The sequence below is a fragment of the Ambystoma mexicanum genome, chromosome 3p (assembly GCF_040938575.1).
Source record: "Ambystoma mexicanum isolate Mex_15411 chromosome 3p, UKY_AmexF1_1, whole genome shotgun sequence".
Taxonomy (NCBI): Eukaryota; Metazoa; Chordata; class Amphibia; order Caudata; family Ambystomatidae; genus Ambystoma; species Ambystoma mexicanum.
The window spans coordinates 1,202,249,070-1,202,272,532 of NC_090925.1; the positions used below are offsets into that span (position 1 = coordinate 1,202,249,070).

The 23,463-nt window shown below is 42.9% G+C and overlaps 1 protein-coding gene across 4 annotated transcripts in view; it reads right to left on the reverse strand.

The window, feature by feature from the left end:
* LOC138581355 (neuropeptide Y receptor type 6-like) overlaps positions 1 to 23,463 on the reverse strand; it is a 323,800-nt gene that overhangs the window by 5,795 nt on the left and 294,542 nt on the right. For 2 of the 4 annotated variants that reach the window (XM_069652626.1, XM_069652628.1), the window contains one exon: positions 257 to 360. The exons of the other annotated variants lie outside the window; for them this stretch is intronic. The gene's annotated coding sequence lies outside the window, so the exon portion shown is untranslated. The remainder of the gene's footprint in view (positions 1 to 256; positions 361 to 23,463) is intronic. 4 annotated transcript variants of the gene reach the window in all.

Here is a 23,463-nt window from a genome sequence, read left to right on the forward strand (position 1 = left end):
CATTGATGGGGATACTTAAGATAAACGCCTACTGGCCCCTGAGGGTAATTACGGCTGAGATCCATAAGGCAATAATAAAACGTAAGGGCTTGCGAGCACCGGGACCCAATAGACTTTCAAACGTGGTTCTAAAGGAAAATCCAATAGAATGGGCAGGTATGCTCAAAATCCTCAAAAATTACAGCTAGGTTATCCTTAGCATCTAATACATTTGTACTTCATTAATAATGAAAAGAAACTAAAATAAAGAAAGTACCAAATCTGAGAGTCGCCAGCTTCTGTTCTTATCCCCTGACAGTAGTTATCCATTAGGGCCATGTATCCCACCCGACCTGAATAGCAGTGTCACACTGTCCGTTTCTGCAAGATATTCAACAGAGAAAAACAGAACAAAAGCTTAGAAAACGGCATGCATGCTGTGTCTGGTTTGTAAGATGTGAAATAAGGACATTGAAGTGAAGTAAGAGGAAGGATCTTTCAGAGCACATGAGACATCGTTTTAAAATATAAAGTTGGTAATGGCAAGCTCGGGTCTCACCCCCTGTAAATGAACAGTGAGCTGGCGGAATAGAAGACAGCACCACACTGCACACCTGATAAATGCCAGCACCTATTGCAGTATTGTGGAAAAGGTTTCAGGTGCAGTCTGTACTGAGGTCTGTGCACTAAAGCACGTGTGTGCCCTTGGAAAGGGGCTGCGAGATTGGCCATTGGATTAGTCCGTAGCTGGCTAAAGGTGCATTGGGGGCTTATGAACCTCTATGAAAGACTGGAGAATGGGGATGCACCAGGTCCAGCTCCAACAAGGGGGGTGCGGGGGGGGGCAGAGGGCCAGGCCCCTCCCACAATGCCACCCCCTGGCCCCTCCTAGAAAGGAGGCCTTGCTAGTCGTGTTAACCACAAATGGGACCCAGTGGGCCAAGGGGGGTTGCAGGCAGGGGGATTAAGTGATTAGCATTAGATATTAGGTGTAAATCAGAAGGATTGTATTGGATCACAGATAGGATGGAGAAAGGATGTTAGGAGGGACACACATTCCATGGACGAATTTGGTCGTTCATCCTTCCATTGCCATGTGAATCCCTATGGTAGTCCCACCAACTACCTGCCCGCCCCTCCCTGCTGAAACATATCCCCTAAGGTACTCTTTGAGCTAGCTCTGTCACAAAGTAACACCAGACTGTGTGCTCTACAGAGCCTGATTGTGTTAAAGCTAAGCATTTGTTTGAGTGTTTAATGACTTAATTGCCTCTGTAAATTAGCTCCTATTCTAATAATATAGTCTCTTAACAATGCATGTTTTCAGCCAGTAGATTTAAAAGCAATAGGTGTGAACTCACATCTGCTCCTTACAAGGGAGTCCTGTCTAACACAAACACAAATCCAACAGTGTTGGCTTATGTATTGGTATCAGATGGACATTTGCCAGACAATTACATCATATGCGTAGCTACTCGCACCATTTTCCAGATGTTCCCATCCTATGGCCAGGTGGTAGGTAGCGTTAAGGCAGTACCTGGCAAATGCCTATCCCATGCGTATTCAAAAGCCCAAATTGTTGGTTTTGCCAGTGTGTGATAGTTTCAGTTTGTCTCCCTAAGTTAAAGTGTATATGCCCAGATGTGGGTGCCTTGCTTGTATATCTTACTGAGCTGTTCCAAAATGGCCCTACTGGATAATTTCCAGGCTAGGATGGTGAGTATGGACCAGCTTCAGATCTTCTCATGCATACTTACCAGTTGGGTTCTGACCTAAACAGTATGTATCGTTGTTTTAATGGAAGACTAGCCTTCCTGGCCAGAACATTTCATGAAATGAACTTCTAAATACAGACTTGATAACGTCATACTGTTGGAGTAACTATTAACAGTTTGCATGCAAACACAATACATCATGTGTATTGTGGATCTTGTTTGAAAAGTGTGATGTAACTGCTGGGTGTTTAGGCAGTGCCAGAAAATAAAGTTATTTAATGTGGGATCCCACCAGTGACAGAGAGGGGGAGAGGAACTGGAGGAATGCCCCCCCCCAGCCCCCAATAAACATTTGCCTCTCAGAAGATTGATCATGAATACCTGGAAAATAACACAAGAAAAGAGCATTTTGTATTATGTTGCTGGCCTAGTATAAACGGTGCACATCTTATAAAACTAAAAAAGGTTATTGGAATATTTCCTGCAGAGTGCAATCAGAGGTGGATTTAACAGTAGAAAAGCAGGTAGGGACTGGCCCTGGAAACAGCGGTGTTAGGGGTAATCTATGTCTAAACAACTACAAAATGTTCCCCACTGTGTGTGATTACTTAAGAGAAGAGTGGACATCTAGACCCACAAGTGTACACTCACATAGGGATGATGCATAAGCTCAGTGATCTGAATGTAACAATGAATTAACAGACTTAAGTCCTCTAAACAGCTCCACATACTCTTAGAGGATTGATTAATCTAGCTTGATGAATTAGATCATCAATTCTACTGTCAACAATGTTGTCAATAATTCAGAGTTACTTCATGGAAAGCTGTTTTCAACAGTGAATGCCTATTTAATTTTGTACGGTTTGGATGTTCCTCTATGTTGTTAAATATGACTTCCTTGGCTTTTGTTGCACAATTGTTTCGAAAATGTTCTTTATGATTTGCACAACGTTTAAATTTAAGCACTGGTCTTGAGTTAACTGGAATACACCACTTGCTAGTACAGCCCTGCTTAATTTAAGGTTTTTTGATTTTTCTCTTTTTTTCTTTGTCAAGCATTTTCAGTCCTTTTTTCATATTGAATGTTTTTAAAAAAACATACTTTGCCCACCTTTCAAATAAAACACTGTTTTTTTACCAGTTTTGGTGCTACCCAGCATGATATCCATGTTGGTACACAAAACCACTATAAACAATTTTTCTTCTCTTAAGAAATCAAACACAGGTGGGAACATTGTGTAGTTGTATAGGATTTAATAATAGGACAAGGGACACATGCCCATGGGACCCCCTGCTCTGCCTTTCTCCGCTCAGAGTCAGCCAGGGCTGCACAGGCCCTTCCAGGGAGGCCTTATCCTTTTAACATGTCTCAGAAGCAGATCATTTAAAAAAGGATGTGATTAGTCATGGGAAAAGGTAACTGGCACTTTTTTCTTTAAATTATATAAGGTTTTAATAAGCTATGTAAGTGAGATTGTTGAGTGATTTAAAATGATAATAATAATAATAATAATAATAATTTGGCATTTATATAGCGCTACAAACCCTAAGGTATCTGAGCGCTGCTTATTATTACCCACGGTGTGTGGTGCTCATTCATCAACCTCGGAAGGATGAAAGGCTGAGTTTGGCCCTGCTGGCATTTGAAACCTGCGTTAGCAGGCTCTGCAAGGATGTCAAAACGAGCACTATGCTATGCATTTAATTTCACTTTGTGTCTGTATTTCATTAATCTGCATTCTGGAGCTAGTAGGCTTCCATTCAGGATGGAGATAATAAAGCTACAATCATAAAATCGTTTTAGCACTGCTTTCTCCACTCCGCAGGACTTGAAAAATGACACGCTATGATTGTAGCTTCATTGGTAAAAGCAAGCTGATTCCAAATTATTAATTGTGGGAGAGATTTACACTTTTGCAAACATGCAGTATAGAAGTGACGAGAAAAGACGATTCTGCCTATGTTTTGCTATTTACTTTTCCAGTACTTGCCGGAAACAATTAAAATTGCCGGCAGGGGCTATTTTGCAAAAAAGTGCTAACAGGAGTGGTCACCTCCATGAAATGTAGGATTCAAAACTAAGTATCCCATTACTCTTTTCATCAACCCATTTTACAATGGTGTTATACATTGTCAGGTTGGTTTATCATGTAACTAATGCAATTTTAAAGTAATCTGTATACAATTTAGTATTGTTTAGGTTTTCAAAACCAAATTTCAATACATATTTGTACCAACATGAGCTAGGAGGATGTGTGGTCAAGTACCTAAATTTCAGGCTACGTCAAATTCTGTCTTTACAACTTAAATAAAGTGTATAATGCTGGTCAAATCATTTAATCTCGCTGTGTGTTTCCTGCCAAAATGAGGTGCCCCTAGAAATGATTTAGTTTACAGTATGAAATATTCCAAAAAAGGCACATTCATGGTTTAATACACGGGCAACACAGGGGTCAGGGCTCACCAAGGAGACACACACACACACACACATCTTTCTTTGGAAAATATAAGGCCATATTTATTGAACGAAATTGTGACAATCAATAGCAAATCAACTTAAAGTTGTCAAACAAGAAGTCATCATGGACTATTGCATAATATAAACAGTATGTAAACAGCATGTACCAGACAATGACGTATAGGGGGTAGCAGGGGAGCAGCAGCCCCTCCTCACTGCCATACCAGGAGTCCAGAAACCCCTCAACCTGCACTGTCTACCTCCTGATTCCACTCTCCCATGCATGCTAGCACTCCCACAGACCCGCAACTCAATTAAAATGTGCTGCAAAATTGCAACAAAAACTAACATTTTGTGCTTCAAAATTTATTTTGGAAGAAACAAAATGTCCTATTCCTTGCTTCATTATTTATCGAGGGGTAGGAGAGGTCTGTCTTTTTATAACAAAATGGCTCGACCACAAGTACCTCCTCCGTGGCCTGCTAGGAGTAGCCACTGTATTCAGGGAGATATTGTTGAGCACACACCATTTGAGTAGAAATCAGGACTGGGGGCCTCATTGCTCAGCCCCTGCAGAGGAGCAGGTGGCATCATCATCGATTTTCCAAACCCAGGCCAAGAAGACATGGTGCGAGTAGTGGGGTAGCTGGGAATGGTGGTTAGGGGAGCTGATGGAAGGTGAATGGGGTGAAAAGTGAAGGAGGAGTGAATAGAATAGAAAGGGCATAGCAAATGGAAAGAGAAGATAGTGTGAAGAGCCAGGAATGAGATGCAGACACATTGGATTCATGGTTTTCGTCAAAGACTTTTATTAACATGAAATGGGGTGGGAAATGCCTCTCCGTCCCTATTGTAAGAGGTGTTTCCCTGTCTAAAATCAAAACTAAGGTTCTGTCAAAGGTCAGGATGTCTAAAGCAAATTGCCCGTCACCCGGTGTTCAAAGTTCTATTCTGGCTCTCACATCTAAGAAAAATAACTCTAAGGTGAAAAGGAAAAATGTATTTGCCTTCAGTAGAGCACAAATGTTCCAAAAGAAAATGCGTAACTCCAATACAAAAATGATCCACACAAATAGAGTTCCTTGTTCCAGAGTGTGATTCCCTTCCCCAGGATTTCTCTTCACTCTTCCTTGTGTTTCAAGATGTTAATTCTTTAAGACTATCAATCACACAAAGCAACTTGGCTGCTAATCCGTATTTTACTTGGATACCTGGTGTACTCTTCTGACAGGTTTCCACTTCATTTTATTGTGCTTTCACAGCCTTCTAGCAGACTGTTTTAGGTACTGTATAGTACACACTGTTCAACTTGACTATACCTGGTATAATCTCCTGCCATGGCTTCTCTTCTCTGCATTCTTTCTTGCCAGGGAGTTTTCCTCTTCTGATTTAAACCAGCCTGGTATACTTTCTTACCAGGGCTTTTCTCCTCTGTTTATGGTCTTGCAGCTTTTAAATTGCCTGGTATCCTTTCTGTAAGGACTTTTGTGAGGTGTATGTTCTTGTAGCTTACATCTGTCTGGTAATGTCACGTGCCTGCCATCCTGGCGCTTGTGGAAACCCTGGAGGTTCGGGTGCCATTGAACATAAACACACTACGTTCTGTTTCTAAGTGCCTCAACGGTCTAGTCTTCGCCTGTCATGGCTGCCGCCTGCTGGCTCTTATGCAATTCGCAGCCAGAGCCCGGTGCGTTACAACCCTACCTAGTCCTTCTACTCTTTTGGGTACCGATGCTGTTTTCCGTGCTTTCTCAGAACCCTGCCACTGCTCTGTCTTTTCTTCCTTTCCCCGAGTCTCCACTTGTTTCTCTCCCCCACGGCTTGTTGCGCTCTCTCCCTTCGAGGGGCCCACTCCTACTCGCCCTGCTCCTAGTTTCTTTTCTCTCCGCTGTCCTGCTGTGCCCGTCATCCCTCGGCTCTCTATCCTCAGTCATGGGCCACCAGCGCTACGTCTCTTTCTCTCTTTCATGGCCTGTCCGCTTCCTGCCTTTTCTTTTCCTTTCCTTCAACGGCTTTGCCATTTGCTATCCTCGGCCATTCCTTGAGGCTGAGCTTTCACACAGGAACGTCCGCTTGCGAGCCTTCCGTACGGCGATGTAATTCCTACTTGTGCTCGACCTGGGTTCCCTCTCCGTGGCTCTATTCTCCCAGGCTCCTTCATCTCCTTGCCAGGCTATTTCACCATGCCCATTCCATACTCCCTTCCACCACTTACCTCGGATTGGACTGGTACTTTCTATTGGGTTTCCCTAACTAACACTAAGCCCGCCGAGGAGTCAAGGGCACCGAATCATTGCTGTTTCCTGCTGAAATTGCCTGCATCACTTGTAAACTGAAGCCTACCTTTGCCTACAGTGAACACTGTTTTACCCCGCTCCAACTCACGTGAGACTGTTGGTTGGAGCCACAGCAGTTCGAAGCGAGCACGGGCATCAGCTGATTTGACTCGGTAAGCGAGTCGCGAGTCACGTGATACCTACGAGCCACGCCCCCAGGAAGTTAGCACAAAACCACTGCACAGCTTCCCTTGCGGCGTTAAGCCCGCAGAGGAGTCAAGGGCACCGAATCATTGCTGTTTCCTGCTGTTTACGGCTGGAACGGCTGTAAAGAGCGCAGAAACTATAAGACCGTCATCTACCCTTGCTGGCCGCGAACAAGGTCTGCACTAGAGGAGGTGCACTACGCCCTAGAACATGCGCACAATAAGTGATTCAAAGGACCCCGACGCAAGTTCGCAAAGAAAGAGGTGTTTACAGGTAAGACAGCGCCTGGCCTCCCACCCTGCCGCCCAATCCACGTCTCCCACCACAGCCCGAATCAGACATAAAATACCCTCTTCTCTAATCCAATCTCACCTAATTTTCACTAGCCTGGTCCTCGAGGAGGAGCCGGCAAAGACCCCTACGACGGGCGACCTGGACAAAAATGATGATATCAGGAGGCCTGGGGCCGATTTAGCCCTGACAAAGACAAGTGCCTTACTAAAGGGAAAGGAGGGACTAAACGAGCTTGAGGAACATGAGCGAGAGGGGGACAGAATTACAACCCCTTTAAAGATCACCAATGTAGAAATACCAATTATACAATTAGAAAATCCAAAGCAAATTGGATTGTACCAGAACAAGGAGAAGGAACGGGAGGGGCCCGGGGGACAAAAGACTCCCGTACGAGGAGATGAGATTTCCCAGTTGTAAGGCCCCAGCGTAACCCCCGGCCAAATACATGGAGACCAGAGGCAACAGCATCAAGAACCCAAATTGGACGAAGACTGTCAAATAGTAGAAATCGCTCAAGACTCACCAAACCACATAAATGAGCTGGACTGGCAGGATGAAATTTGGGATGACTTGAATAATCAAGAAAATACACCATCCCTAAGACCACAAACCAAGATGATGGCCACAACATCGACTAAGGACCAAATAGAACTGAAAGAAGCGGAAAAGGCAAAAATTAGTCATCTAATACAGCCAGTAAATGAAGGGAAAATACCAAGACAGAAGAATTCCTCCGTTTCAGGTAGATGAACTACCTAGCCCAAAGACCCCAGTACAGAAAAACTCAACCCTGGCTACTAAGCTGATCCAAGACATTGCTAATCTCACAGGAAAAATAGTAAGTGAGAAAAAAAGGAATCTATCCTTCATAATGGGAAAAAAATGCAGCACTGGAACAAGACGACCCATCAAACCATCCTGCTTCAATTGGAATCTCACAATCTGAAGCAAGGAAATCCACACAAAGGCAAGTGACAGGCGAATTATTTAACACGCCTCATTCTGGACTGGACCAAGGGGACCAACTTAGAATAATCAATGATGAGGCCCTGAGGAAATTAGCGATATATGCAATAAAAGTCGACAAGAGGACTTTATCCATATCCAGATCGTTGTTATGGCAGCCCTGAATAGAACAATGGCACCATTCTTGAAACTGTACGAGACCAATGATTCAGTAAATTGGCCTATGCATTAAACCTGAATACACAAGAACAGGTTTGCGAATTGGGAGGATTTGAAAAAAGACTAGACGCAAGGCTTGAAAACGAATCGGACACTTTATGCCAATGGCAAAGCCATCTGTGCGATCTGGCATGTAAATATACAAATGATAAACATCTACTAATGGAAGCTATTCTAGAGGACAACAAGTAGATAAGAAAATCCTGTGAAATAAGAGCTACCGTTAGTGGAACAAATAAAGAGCTACAAAAAACGAGTCCGGTGCCTACTGTCCCGAGAAAAAGATTAATATTGGGAGTAGAACGTAAAGTCCCTACACAAAGCATGGAAGGCCTCCTAAGTCAGGGTAAATGCAAAGTTAACACAAAGAAGACAAAAGGGGTAGGGGAAAAAAATCCAGGCAATAACGAAGTCCCCCTAAACTACTCAATGTTTCAAGAAGGAAATCATCAAGAGAAGTGGATCTGGAAAATAGTCCCCCAAATTCATCCTCATCACTTCCACCAAAGAAATCAAAAAAGCAAGCAGTTAAACGTAAATCAAATGGCTCACGAGCATTTCTAAGAAACATGCAAACCCCACCACGAGATGACTTGCAACCGCCTCTGAAGAAAGTAAGAAGAGAATTGACTCTAAGCAAAGTCCCTAATAAAAGCCCACAGAGGAAAAAGATCAATACAAGGGAAGATGACTCTGATGAAGTGTCAGTAGTAGACTTAGATAGATCAGAGTGTCTGAGTGATCTCATTGAAGCAATCAAAAATAACCATGAAGATGAAACATGGGAGAATATCAGTTTTACAGACTGGCAAGTCATCGACAAATATTCAAACTTGGAGGGAAAAAAAGAAAAGAAAGATGACGTGAAGAAATCAGCACAAATTAATGAAAATAGAAGGAAAGAACTCTTAAAGCATATACAATACAAAATGCCATCACAAACAGATGAAAGGAGGGATGAATGTGCACTGGACAGAGAAGAGCATAAAAGGAAAGTCTCAAAAACCCAGGGAATATACTGGAAAGACAAGGAGGATCGATTGTACAGAAAGAAGTCCGAGCAACCAGATGGGGAAGATAAAGAGAGAAAGAAAAAATATGAGAAAAGAATAAATGGAAAAGAAAACATACCAAGGTTTGCACCAAGAGAAAATAGAAATAATCAAAATAACGATTGGGAAAGATCGGGGAAAGTTGACCCAAATAAAAATTTCCTTAAATTGAAATTGGAAAGGATGAACAAAAGTCATGAGAAAATACTTCTGAATAGAAAAAATGTAACTATGCTGTTAAATCAGCTTCTTCGAGATGACAAGCTGTGGGCAGATGATATAGCAATTATTGAATTCATAGATGAAAGCAGGATGGATTGCTTGTTATACAGCTCAGGTCAGAGAGGGCAAGAGACATGGTGTTGAGACCAAAAACTAAACTATGGGATCTGGGCCTAAATCTAACCGAAGTGGAGGAAAAGGGGAGAAATGTAAGAACTGAAGAAGGCGCCCAATTTAAGCACGAGCGCATGACCATAAAGAAAGTAAACAAAGCCGACATGCAGGTGCCTAAACACCCAGAGATTCCCGTGAAGTTTAATAAGGAAAGAACCAGCCGAAAGGAAGAAAAGAAGGAGGAAACTGCCAAAAACACACAGGAAAGACAAAACTATAAATCTACAGACAGAATTCTCTCAAAAATGAGATATACAGTGGATAACTCAAGAGCACAGTCGAATCATCAAGGACACAGACTAACTTAACAGGCCCTAGCAGCAAAGGAAAATGGATCCACTAAAATTGAAATGTAGAACAAGCCCAAAAATCCCTCTTGGCCTCATGAAATACGAGGGGATTTGGACATTTATACTCAGAGGAAACAGACATTTTGTCAGAATTCGAGATCATATGTATACAAGAATCCTGGATAAGAAGTCGACCCCTCTGTGAGGGCTTTCAAATTTACACCAATCCTGCGCTGAAAGGCAAAAAGTGAAGACCAAAAGCTGGATTGCTCACCCTAATTAAAGATGATTGTGACATAGAGGTTTGCGATCATCAAACCCCAAATCCATATGTACAAATACTGAAATTGACCAAAAATAATGGAAAACTGGAAACGAGACTGTTCCTTATTAATACATACTGGAGCAATCAAGACATAGACTTTGACAAATATGTAACAGCTATTACTGGACCTTTGGACCAATCCATGGAAGAAGACCTAAAACAAATGATTTTGATATGTGGGGACTTAAACCTAACATTTTTGGATGGAAAGGGTAGACTGAAAATTAGATCGGAACTAGAAGCATTGGAAAAAAAATTGATTGTGGAAATTAATATCCTTGACATGAACATGCTAAACGGTCAGACTCGGGGTGCCATTCCAGGAGCTGAAACCTGGTTTCGTACCTCCAAGAGTGCCTGTTTAGATTATTGTTTCGTGTCCAGAAATACACTAGGATGCACTGAATCATTCACGGTAAAGAAACAAACACTGAGTGACCATGCATTACTAGAAATTGAATTACTTTGGAAGGAAAAGGAACAGAATAAATCAACAACTTGCCCAATGGAAATAACATGGGGAAGGAATCGGATCAGAATCAAACCCACTAATATTCCGAAATTAGCAGAACAATTGGCTAACAACATCAGAAGCAACAAAAATGCAACATAACATCGACAATTAAACAGTTAAGTTCCTCGAGGGCTGCTGGGCCAGATGGCATCTCAAATGGAATGATAAAGGAAAATGGTGAAGCCTGGGCAGGCTTTATCCTGGAACTATTCCAGCAGATCCTAAAAACCAGAACAATTCCATCATCCTGGAAAGAGGCCCTAATAGTCACCATTTTTAAAAAAGGGGACCGAATTAACCCAAGGAATTACAGGCCTATAGCCCTTTTGGACTGAATTGGGAAGATCTTTTCATCAATTTTGTTGAGAGACCTAAAGAATTGGGTCATTAAGGTTGGTATACTGGATAACCGCCAAACGGCCTTCTTGAAGGGAGTGGGCACCTCCTTGAACCTCTTCTTGTTAAATCTGTTAAAACTGAGAGCCATGGACACATCAAGGACCCTGTATTTAGGTTTTATAGACCTGGAACAGGCATTTGATACTGTCTGTAGAGACCTCTTATGGGCAAAATTAAAAAACTGGAACTGTCCCGAGGATCTACTGGAAGCAATACAAGAACTCTACACAGACACCACAATCCAAATTATTGTGTCCAAAGGAGGAGAAACAACAGACAAGATCGGGACTTCCAAAGGCATTAAGCAGGGATGTGCCTTGGCCCCATTTCTGTTTATTTTATATATGGCGGATATGCAAACATTGCAAGGAACTGTAAGGGCCTTTCCACCAAAACTGGAAAAAGTAGATCTGGCATGGGTCCTATATGCGGACAATGTCGTCTTCATTGGCCAAACGGCAATAGGACTACAAAGAAGGATGGTAGAATTCAAGAACTACCTGGATAAAAACAATATGAAAATAAATATAGAGAAATCAAGAATCCTAATAATGAACTCGGACCGTGGTGCTAAGAAGATGATCCCCTATCCGTGGTCACTCGAAAACCAAGCCTTAAAAGTAGTGAACACCATAATCTACTTAGGTGTTATGATAAACAAAAACATCAACGAGCAAGCCCAATATGATTTCATAAAGGAAAGACTTATTAAACTAACCAAGCAAGGCAAAGTCCTGCACCGAAGATTTGGAGCATACTCTATGACTCCAATTATTACCTTTTTCAAACAAAACGTGACACCCAAATTGACACATGAAGCGGAGACCTAGTTAAATTTAACATGGGAATCCTGGGGAAAACCAGAGGCATATTTTTGGCGGAAGATCCTTAGACTCCCCACTTGTCTACAAATAGCTACAATCAGACACAAACTGAGACTCCAATGTATGGCCTCAATAGTCCTCTGGAAATCACTCCCTCTATACCGTAAATGCATAGTTGAGAGACCGGCAGCTCCTTTTGAAATTTTGGAATCCAGACCGAATGTCAAAGGAGATAAAATTCTGAGTGCATGGAAACAAAAATGTATGAATATATTACTCCATAATAACATCAAAATCGAAACCCTCAAAGGTAATCCCGACAAAGCAAAAAGACGCCTGAAAGAAAGTGCTGGCTTGAAACAGATACGTTAAAGGCAGAGAATAGATACTTCATGAACATCATCTGGGAAAGGAAAGCACTGAATTGCCTACCGGCATAGATGAAGAGATTTCCGTCACCCTTCTATCGTGATCTCTTGATGCGGTGTAGATGCAACCTATTACCATTGAGGGAAGTGCAATATCTGAGAAAGCAGATAAATGAGCAGGCCGCCCTATGTCACTATTGTAAAAACCCAGAAATAATAGAGTCTACGAGGCATATGGCCCTTGTCTGCCTGGAACTTGAAAGAGTAAGAAACAGGTTTTTGAGGAAATCACTGACTCAATTTGATTGTAGCGTAGAGGAGGAATGGTGGGAACGATTAATGACGGTTCACAAAATCGGTCAGGCACTGGATGTGTTGAAATTAGTGGAATGGATTTTTAAGAAAATAAAGATCGAAGACGAACATTAAGAACATTAAGAAACACACTAAATTGAGAGACTAACGTAATATGATGAGCAGAAAGTACATATGATTAGTTGTTAAAGGTTACCAATGGGCTGCAGGTTAACCAATAAAACAAGAAAAAAAAATAACTATCACTAGAGAGTCATCACTCATTCTTGTGCCTTGGATCTTCGCTTCACAGCTACAGCATCACAAGAAATTCCTGGATCCACCATTTAAAGAGGTTTTTCTACCAAAAGTCCTTTTCCTCTTTACTGGCTTCCTCAGGAAGGGGTCCCTAGCTGGCCTCTTTTCAGAAGGCAGGCATAGTGGCTTCTCTCCGAGGGAGACCTTATCTCTTCAAGAAAAAGCAGAATAAGCAAAGAAAGCGAAGAGGCAAGAATCTCCCGAACAGCTCAGATGAATCAGGTGAGGCGGAGGGGAGGTTATAGGAATTTAGTTATGATCAGGAGGAGTTTGATAGGTACACACACACATGAATTTCGATGACCTCTGTGGATCCCTTTTAAATCCGGCTGGTATATTTTTCTACCAGGGCTTTCCTTATATATGTATTGTGCACTTTCGTAGACTTGAACGTTTTTTGTATCTGTATTCTCCAGTCTTGAACTCCCTGGTACACTATCCTGCCAGGGTTTCTCTCATACAAGCATTGCATAAACTCGCAAACTTGATAGTCTTTTCTGTATATTTCACTTTGCCTCTTTAAAGGAATTGCCCTTGCTTGTTCTTTCTTATGTGCTTCACCTGCATTTGCTTCGGGTTGACAGGCTGCTTCTCCCTGCTTCTCCCTTGGTGGACTCACCGGCTTTGGCTGTCAAACGTCGGGTCTCCCGCTGCAAGCCAGTGGCAGCCTTTTTGGTGGTCTGCCGTTTCTCACTGTGTTCACTTTCCAGCCCCATGGCCTCTCACCGCTCCCGCTTCACTTCTCTGCATCTCTCTGGGCTTCGGTTCTGTGCAGGCTGTCTTATAGCACCAGCAAATGCCCAGAAGGTCTCCGAAGCCTTCTTGTGTTCTGGCCACGCACTTTTGCCTGCAATCTGCCTTTGTTTCCTTTTTTGAAAAAAAGCTGTTTCACTACACGGCCACCACTTCAGCCTTGCGGTTCTTCGGTCAGCACCAAGGGACATAGCGTTCACCAGCCAGAGTCCTTTCTCCAGCTGTTGTGCCGGTTTACATTTCCTGGTCCAGGTTGTTCTCTGTGACAACTAGAATGCGACTTGTGCTCCGGACCGCCATTGATCTGCATTACTCGGTTCCTCTTCTCGTTACAGTACTTTCACACTTAGGAAAATAAAAGTCAGTTTCTGATAGCTTGGATGAGGATTAGGTTCTTAGTGTTCCGGAAGGGCAAGTCAGTCCTTGATGTCTTACGTGCAAAACTTGGGGAGATATTTTCAGTGTCTTTCTTGGGTTGATGAGGGGAGGGATAACAGAATGCCATTAGGGCATGGGGCATGCCAGGGGTATCAAACGAGAAGGGGGATACATAGTCTTGTCCGATGATGCCCCGAGAGAGGTTCAGCGTCGTCGTCCCCATCTGATCCTCCCTCATGTATCCACCCCCATGGTCAGGATCAGATAGCGGCTGCCATCCCCTGGCCACATGGAGAGAGGCCACCTCCGGGAGAGAAGTGATGACACCATCAGATTCATCAGAATAGGTAGATTGATATTGCCACACTATTTGTTATGCTCTTTTGCTATGTACTGTTTTTTTATAGCTCAATTATAGCCTGATGTTGAAAAAAGGTACACATCTTTTGTTCTTAGGGCATGGTTCATTGAGATTAATCTCTCAAACTATTGTTAAGGGTTCTTCATTATACAGGTTTAATACTCAAACCCATACGGGGCAACATACTAGAACGCAGTGCCCTTGTCAAGGCCGAGGTCACTTGATAAACCAGGTCCTAATTCAAAAGGAAGCAATTGTGTAGCTGCTGCGGGTAGTTGTGTGTAAAAGGAACATATGCCCAAGGAATCCAAAGTGTAATGAAATATAAGAAGATACACAACCACACTGCGCAATTACAAAGGTCATTTGTATTTCAATAAACAGACTGTTCACTCAAATGGCTGGAAATCATTCATACGATAGCATGTCATTCCGCACGTGCGGCTTGAAAATTGAGCTCATTGAGATTGTTTTGGCGCATTCGCGGTTGGAGTACATACAATCAGTTTCTCTCCAATGGAGGGGGCACAATTAGAACATTCTCAGTGTGAAAGAAGACTTGATGGTCGAAACACGTGTCAACTATATTCATCTTAGTTTATTGAAATACAAATGATCTTTGTAATTGCGCAGTGTGGTTGTGTATCTTCTTACATTGTATACAGGTTTAATGTGACATGCTTGGAAATAGTTCTTCATATGGAGATGGGGGAGCGGATAGAAGATGAAGAAAGTAGCGAATGGAAGGTCGAAGTAGTTAGCAAGCTTATGGAAGGAAACAAAGGGGCAGATGAAAGAAGAGAGCTGAAGACTTTGGAAGGGGTACTAGAGAGCCTGTGATTTTGGAAGAGATGAGCAGGTGGAGGGCGAGATCAGATTTCCTACTTGACCAAATTGAGTGAACCTGGGCAAATCACTTTATATCAGCAAAACCTGGTGAGGCGAACAGGCTGTTTCCAGCCAGAATCATACCCCTAAACACTCGGTTCCATGTCATTTTGCCGCCTGCAATTTCATCCCCTGTCATTTTAACGTGTACATTTCAATGAAAATGCTCATTGTTTTTCTTTTTGGGGGGCGGGGTTTCCACCACACCAAGCCCCCCCACCCACATTTATTTTTGGCTATTGCCTACCCGCCCAAACCCTTATCTGCCCTTTGCCACCCCACCCTAAAAAATTCGATGAGCATATTCGTTGTAATATGCACCTTAAAATGCCATGAGATGAAAATGCAGGTGATGAAAGGACGTCATACCAAACACACAGCTCCAACAGTAGAAAAAGACAACTTAAAAACATGTAACATTAGTTACACTCAAGACATTAATTACTCCTGCCGTAAGCTCCACACCCATGCGCCGGCTACCCAGGGCCATCTGTTGGCCTTGCCCAAGAATCCCTTTGCCTTATATCTGCCATGGAATGCAATCCTAACAAGCATGTGCCAACCCTGGCCCTAACAACCTGGGTTTGAATCCAAGTGTATGCACCTTGTAAAGCAGTCTAACAGTCAAAACCAATTAAAGGGTGCAAATAAATGTTTCCAGATCCAGAGAGACATTTTTTGTTGGATCATGGATCTGAGAAATCAGGGTTGATGAAAGCACTATTTTAGGGTACTCCTACACCCACACCAAATGTAAGTTGAGCCCCCCTGATCACAAGCCTGGCCCAACCAGATCAAAATTCCTGGAGCCGGCCCTGGAATGCACCTCCACTAACCCCAACTATCTGGTGGCAGCTGCATAGCCAGGATCTAGGCCTGGCTTTGTGAAGAGCCAGGGATCGCCCCACCGCCATAAGGTAAAATATCTAAAACATCCCTTGGGTGATAGACTTTATACTCCACCCTTGGGGACTGCTTTGTCTGGTGCATATGTAGGCAGTCTGTTTTTCCAACACTTTACAGTTATCCATAATTTGCCCTTTATCACAGTACCTTACAATGATAATCTTTTAATTCTTCAACACATACAGTTTTTTTTTACCAATTTATTACAATTTATTAAAACATATATAACTTCAATACACAATCCACATATAATTCACAATTCATATAGTTCATAAACAAGTACAAATATATATATATATATATATATATATATATATATATATATATATATAAAGCATTTAATCATCACTGTGCAAAATATTCTATATTCACTCTGCAAAATGTCCTTCTATTTGAGCACCGAAAAAGAACACAATTTTCTTCAGCATCCCCTCACATCAACAACGCCAGTCTATTTTTTATAGACTCATTAACCCCAGCATACGCATGTTTCTGTCCTTTGGTAGTAATTAATACTATGGACATTCATTAGGTGGAACATTTGCATAGTATAGAGTGGGGAATTGAAGAACGTGGCAGCTTCACAGAGTTAGAGTTCTTGCATGAAAAGCCATGTTTTGAGGCCTTTACAGAAGGACCAGAACGGTGAATCTGATTTTAGCAAGAGCATGAAGGCATTCTAAGGTTTTGCAGCCATGACTTGGAAGCTGCTGCCCCCTGCTTTTTGAAGTTTGAATCTGGGGATGGAGAGGAGGTACGAGTGGGTTGCCTGGGTGGGTCTACTGGACTGTGAGTTCGCTCATTTTCTAGATAAGTATCTGGGGGCCGCGTTAGACAAGCATTTGTGCGTTAATGAGAGTGTTTTGAACATAATGTGTTCGTGAACAAGTAATCAGTGGCTATGTTTTCTCATCATTTAGACATAGCCCATGTTGAGCCATCCACACCTGGATGGTTTGATAGATTTTGCTCTGGAATTGGAGTCGGTGTTGTAGTTGCCTGAAATGGGCAGAAGGATCTGGACGTCATCCGCATAGTTGCTGTAGGAGAAAACCAGATTGTCCAGGAGATCGAAGAGAGGTTTGGTAAATATCTTATAAAACGTTGGGGAGACACATGAGCCTTGGGGAACTATGCATGCGACTGGTGGAAAAAAACCTCATTGTTTGGTAAGATATGAAGGACTCAATCCAAGCTATTGCTTTGGACGAAAAGTGAGAAAACACAGGTTTGGCAGAAAAAGTCACAAAACTACAGCGCTTGTATGAATAAATATTGAGAGTGCACAGAGGCTGCAGGTGCCTGAGAGGTGTGGGAATACTGCCAAGTACAACCCACTGTTGTGGAGACAAATAGAGCATGGGCAATTCTCAGTCGCACTGCGCCCAAGAGTGTGATATAGGCATGTGTTGCAAGTAATTGAAGAGAGATGTGGTTATAAGTCTGATGAATTTATTTGGAAAGTAGCCTGACACGTGTTTCGAGTCTAAACCGACTCTTCATCCGAGGCTAAACAAAATACACAGTAAAATCATAGCCAATTATGCACCAGTAAACAAATAGTGTTGGCAGGCCTCCAGATAAGATGCGTAGTAGGCCTTTTTACACATCAAAATCTTGTAAATACGACAGCTTTATTATTTTCCTGTGTACATTTACACACATGTTTAGAGCAGAGGACAGTGCAAAGGGAAGGTTACTTGACAGAAACCAGAAGGCTTCTTTTGATTTTTATCTACATGGATGTAATTGCAAGCCACCTCTGAAACAGAATGTATTTCTCTGAAGCCTTTCATAAAAAGAAAGTGCAAACTGTGATAAAAGGAATGGTTTCTTTCCATTCAGCTTCAGAAGCACTGTGCATATTTTCCTAGAATTTTAGGATTGTAGAAGTAATACGATGGAAAACTAAGTTGCAATTGAGAATTCATATGTTGTAACTAATTATGCTTTTTTCCCCAGTAAAAGCAAACCAGTATTGCACAATTGTATTTTGCAGAGTTCTGTGTGCTTAATCATGCAGAGGCAGATAATATTTACATTTATAATTTAATTTACACTCTAATTATAAAAACATTGTGTAAAATGATGACTACGCAGAGTGTAGTTTACATCCATTGAACCTAGCAGTGAATTGGGTACATTACTATAAATGGTCAGTGGCAGCAGAGTCTTTGCTCAAGGGTGAGTGATTGTCATCACACCAATCACAGGTGTTCTAGCCTGTCAAATCTTCAAGACTACAATTAAAACATCCAAAACCTGACTCTCCAGGAAGTGCAAGCACTGTTCAAAAACAAACAAATGAAAGCTACATTGGTAATTGAAATAGAAACTCAGCGAAATCTGTCCCTGTGATAATCCAGCTAGGTATTTAACTTCATGTAGCGCTTCATAAATGCTTTGTCCAACATCTAGGTACTGTGATCATTATACCTCAGTCGACACTAGTTAATCGACCTCTGAAGGATGTTAACCAATAAGATAGCTCAGCCGGTTTAGCACTTGTTGCTGCAATCTGTGCGTGATCTGTAGGTTACAGGTTCGAATCGCGGCAAGTCCAACTCAGCCTTTAATTCTTTTCGATGTCAATGAAGGAGTACCGACTTTGGTTTGGTGGTAATTGTGATAAATATGTTCTATGTACAGCGCTTTGCCAAAAGCGCTATATAACTAGCCATTTAACCATTAGATTAGATATAGACTTTAGCATGGAGTCCTTGCCTCTCTGCACTGTTGTATCATAACATTGGCATACCATTAGGTAGTAATAGCTCCAGGAAATGAGGACTTCATTAAACATCAAAAGATAATTCTGCTATCGAACCTCAAAACACACAATACAGCTCATGTTTGCTTTACTATGTAATTGGCTAGGTTTCTGTGATTTCAACATTTAAATATATACAGGAGAGATCAAATGGACATACCTTGGAGAAATAATGAAAGGTGTATTCTGTCACAATGCAGAAAGCTTCTGCATAGTAATGATTTACATACAGTTTTTGCACACGTCGGTTGGATGTCACATACATTTTACTCTTTTGCAAAGGAGAAAAGTCATTTTTACTCTCTTAAAATCACATTTACTCTCAAAGTTTAAAAATAGGGAGTAAAATACTCCCACCTCAAAATCTTATCTGAAGCACTGAGTGTTGGTATGAAAAACATACATTGTGTAAATTCAAAAACAAGGCAAGAGGCATAAAACACAGAGGCGTACAAAAGGTGTAGGTGAATAATTTTGTCGTGTGTCATGATATAAAATCAAGGAGATCACAACATAAAAGAAAAGAACGGTTGAAGAGTCACATTATATCAAAGGTCATGATCAAAAATAATAAGGGAAACCACAGCATAAGTGGTAGGTAATAAAAAAAGACACCGTACCACATATTAGATGATGTTGAAATGAGTGGAGAATCCATGGTGCCGGGATGCAAGAAATACACAGGAAACAAGGCAGACAGAAAAGTGCAAACAATTAACATGCATCCACGGGAATGACTGTAACAGCGCATTGAAAGAGGCAAGGTTGACCAAAAAGCCCAATATTGGGTACTTGTTATGTAAGTTAAATTACAGGCAGAGATATATGCCAAAATTATTTCCAAAGAGGTGCCAATTACAACAGTACCTGTTAATGGGAGATGGACCTAAGATTAATTGAATGGAGGACAGTGCCAGAAAACTCTCTGAAATCGTAAAGGAAAGAGAGATTATCAGAGGATGTAACCGATTAAATGAAAAAAATTATGATGTGGACAGAAAAGCAATTTAAAAAGGAAAATTGTACCTCACGGCTTCGCAATTGCGGTAATTTCTGTAGGAAACACAACATTTCTAAGCATCAGGATTGCCAAAGCAATTGTAACGTACCAGCTAAATTATGTGATGACAATGTGATTAGGAAGCACACACACCAAGCATTACGCAATCAAAATCCAGAGACCAATTGACTGGTACTAGAGAGAATCATATATTGCTGAATTGAGACGTGCAAGTGCACTAATTGAAGGTGTCAGTGGGGCCATGAAAAAACGTTTTACCATCACGGCAGGAAAAGAAAGAGTGTAAGAAGTCAGTTAATGGTTGCAGCAGGGGCCGCATGTTTGCTGTGGTGATTTTACAGGCATTTCTTGAAAAGGACGCTGGTGCAGGTTGAGGTGTATGATATGATATGGCATTTATAACGTGCCTATACACAAGTGTCAAAAGTGTGGCGCAAGTTAGACTGTTCTTGGGAATAGTAAATAAGATAACATTGTGGTCAGACCAGGTACACAGGACATTGGATATGATGTTGGTGTTGCAGTTAGCATCTGCCAACCAGTCTACCATATGACCTTTGACATGAGTGGTAAGTGTGATACGTTGGGTGAAGCTCAAGGATTCGTTGGAATTGGCTAGGGCAAGGGCGTTGTCATCAGTAGGTTCATTAAATCCGAAGTTTATATCGCCCAAGACGATTATTCTGGAGGTTGGGTTGGTATCGCTAGAGAGGAGATGAGCAATGTCTTCCTTGAAGGATAGCACAGGGTCAGGTGGTCTATAGATTAAGTGGAAAGTTAGTGTGGCAGTGTTAGAGAGGGAAATGTTGATTGAGAGTGTTTCTCCTAACTGGAATGGTTGGTTTGAGATTTCTCTGAAAGCCAGCTGAATTTCAGCTACGATAGCCTCCCTGCCTCCCTTGGTGACTGATCTTTCTTTCCTAAAGCTGGTACAGCTATCCGGGATGGCCAGGGAGAGGGATGGTCCAGCAGCTGCATGCAGCCATGTTTCAGTGATGGCTATTAAGTCAAGGTTATTAGACGTGATGAGATCAGATATATCGAGGGTGTTGGCTAAGAGGGAACTAGCGTTAATCAGCGCACCTTTCAGATGCATTGCTGGTGCGCGTAAGCTTACCAGATGAGTGAGTTTTAGGCATACAGGTGTCTCTAGACATGGCAGTTGCAGCACTGGTGCCAACATCTTCTATAGTTGCCGAGGTAGCATGCTCACAGGTACATGGGATGTTAGCAATTACTTACGCAGTCGGTTACACAATACATGTAGCATCGCAAATTACAGGGGCTGCAGGCTTCGATGTGCATGAGCAAGCAAGCTCCAGAATACATGTGGCATTAAAAAATCACAGGGGCTTCAGGCCTTTGATCATGATTCCACACTGTGGAATACATGAGGCATCAATAATTACAGGGGCTGCAGGCTCCAAAGTACATAAGGCATCAAAGATTACAGGGGCTGCAGGTTCCAAAGTATATGAGGCATCACAGATTACAGGCAAAGCAGGCTTCAGAATACAGAATACAGATGGCATCAAAAGCTACAGGGGCTACAGCTGAAGGGTTCCACATGGAGGCCACACCTCCAGGATGGGTGACTGTGGAAACACTACGCAGGGGGACACCAGCCCGGTGTCACCACATGCAGAAGGGCCACAGACCCCTGAGTGCCCTCACCGACAGCAGCATAGCCCAACACCTGAGCGACCTCACTGCCGGCAGCGTAGCCCAATATGTGAGAGCCCTCAACAGCAGCAGCATGCTCACAAACCTGAGGCAGAAGAGGACACTCCATCATATGGCTCCCCTGACAACAGACCCAGCACACTGCACAGCTCCCTCTCATACGGCACACACCAATTAGCAGCACAGTGCTGCATAGGCTTGATGACATGAAGCTGCAACAGAGGGTTAAGGAGGCAACAGGGCACATGCACTCCGAACACTTGCAGGCCATACAGCACAGCATCCAAGGGGCCACCCGCAGGATTGTGCAGGCCATCGCAAAGAACCGAGCGGAGACAACAACTGTACAGCTACCCTGACACTATACGCGCAGAGGGTCAGGGAGATGACTAAAGGGGTCTCGGCACTGACAGAAGCCATCTGCCAGAGCAACAAGTTGATATGCCAACCGATGCAGGGGCCAGGCTCCATCCCTTCCAATTCTACCAGTCCCACAGAGGAGTCACATAAGGGGACACTGAGGCATCAGTCACAGCGCCTTCAGCACCCAAGATCACAAGTGGCTGGCCGGGGGGGGGGGGGAAGAGGCCACGGTTGTAATGGACTCTGAGACACTAACTGCCATGAGTGGCCATACTGGGGAGTTGGTGGGGGAGGTGGAAGGGGGGATAGTGCACTGGGGAGTTGGTGCGGGAGGTGAGATGGGGATACTGTTCTGGGTAGTTGGTGAGGGGAGGTGGGAGAGGGGATAGTGTGCTGGGTAGTTGGTAGGGGACGTGGGGGTTATATTTGGGGCACTTTATTACATTAAAACAGTTAAAATTTACCAATGCAAGGACATTACTGATTTTGCCATAGTCGTGTTTATTGATAGAGGCGAGTGTCACACAGTCATCCATGGCTTGTGCCATGTTTAAGTGTCAGAATAAATTGTCTATCAGTCCCTGGCAGGCCAATCTCCCATCCCTCACATCATCTCTGGCAATGCGTTCATTTGCCTCTGCCACAGGCACTGCATCCTCATCCTCTGGGGGTGGCATGTCCACATTAGGAGGTAGCAGGACATCCCTTTTCAGGCAAATATTGTGCAGCATGGGACACAAAAGAATAACTATACCCACTTTCTCTGGAGTGTACATCAGGGCTCCACCGGTATTGTTGAGGCAGCGGAAACGTGCCTTCAGAAGGCCCAAGTTACACTCTATGCACACACAGGTCTGCTGTGAGCGTGGTTGTATCCTGCATTATCCTGCCGTGTTTATGGATCACGCACAGCGGTCATTAGCCAGGGAAGCTGTGGGTATCCAAAGTCACCTGCATGGGGGAGGCACAGGCAGTAGTCACAGTTTAAGGTGTGGGGGTGGGCTTACACAATATCAGGGCAATGGACAACTTGTGCAAGCAAATGGGCTTCTTTTCATGTCATGTGTTGATTCTATGTCTGTGCATGCTGTATCAGTTGTGTCATGCATTGTTTCTGCTTCAAATGAAGCCTGTTCCCTTGCAGAATATGTTACATGAGGTGTATGTCGGTGACATGTGCAGCTGACATGGTGGCTGTCATGTGGCTGTGTATTTCCACTGTGCATGTGGCATGTTGGGCTTTCCATGGGCCCTCACTGAGCATCTGGGTCTGCTGGCTCGCCATTGTGGGCTGGCCACACATACATGCATGGCTGTGGTACTGGCTGGGTTGTTCTTGTGTGAGGCGATGTGGCCATTTGTCACCATTGCTTTGGTAAGTGCATATTGCATTGTGGTACCTGCCGTCATGTTGATGTTTTTAGTTGCTACTGTATGTGTACATCA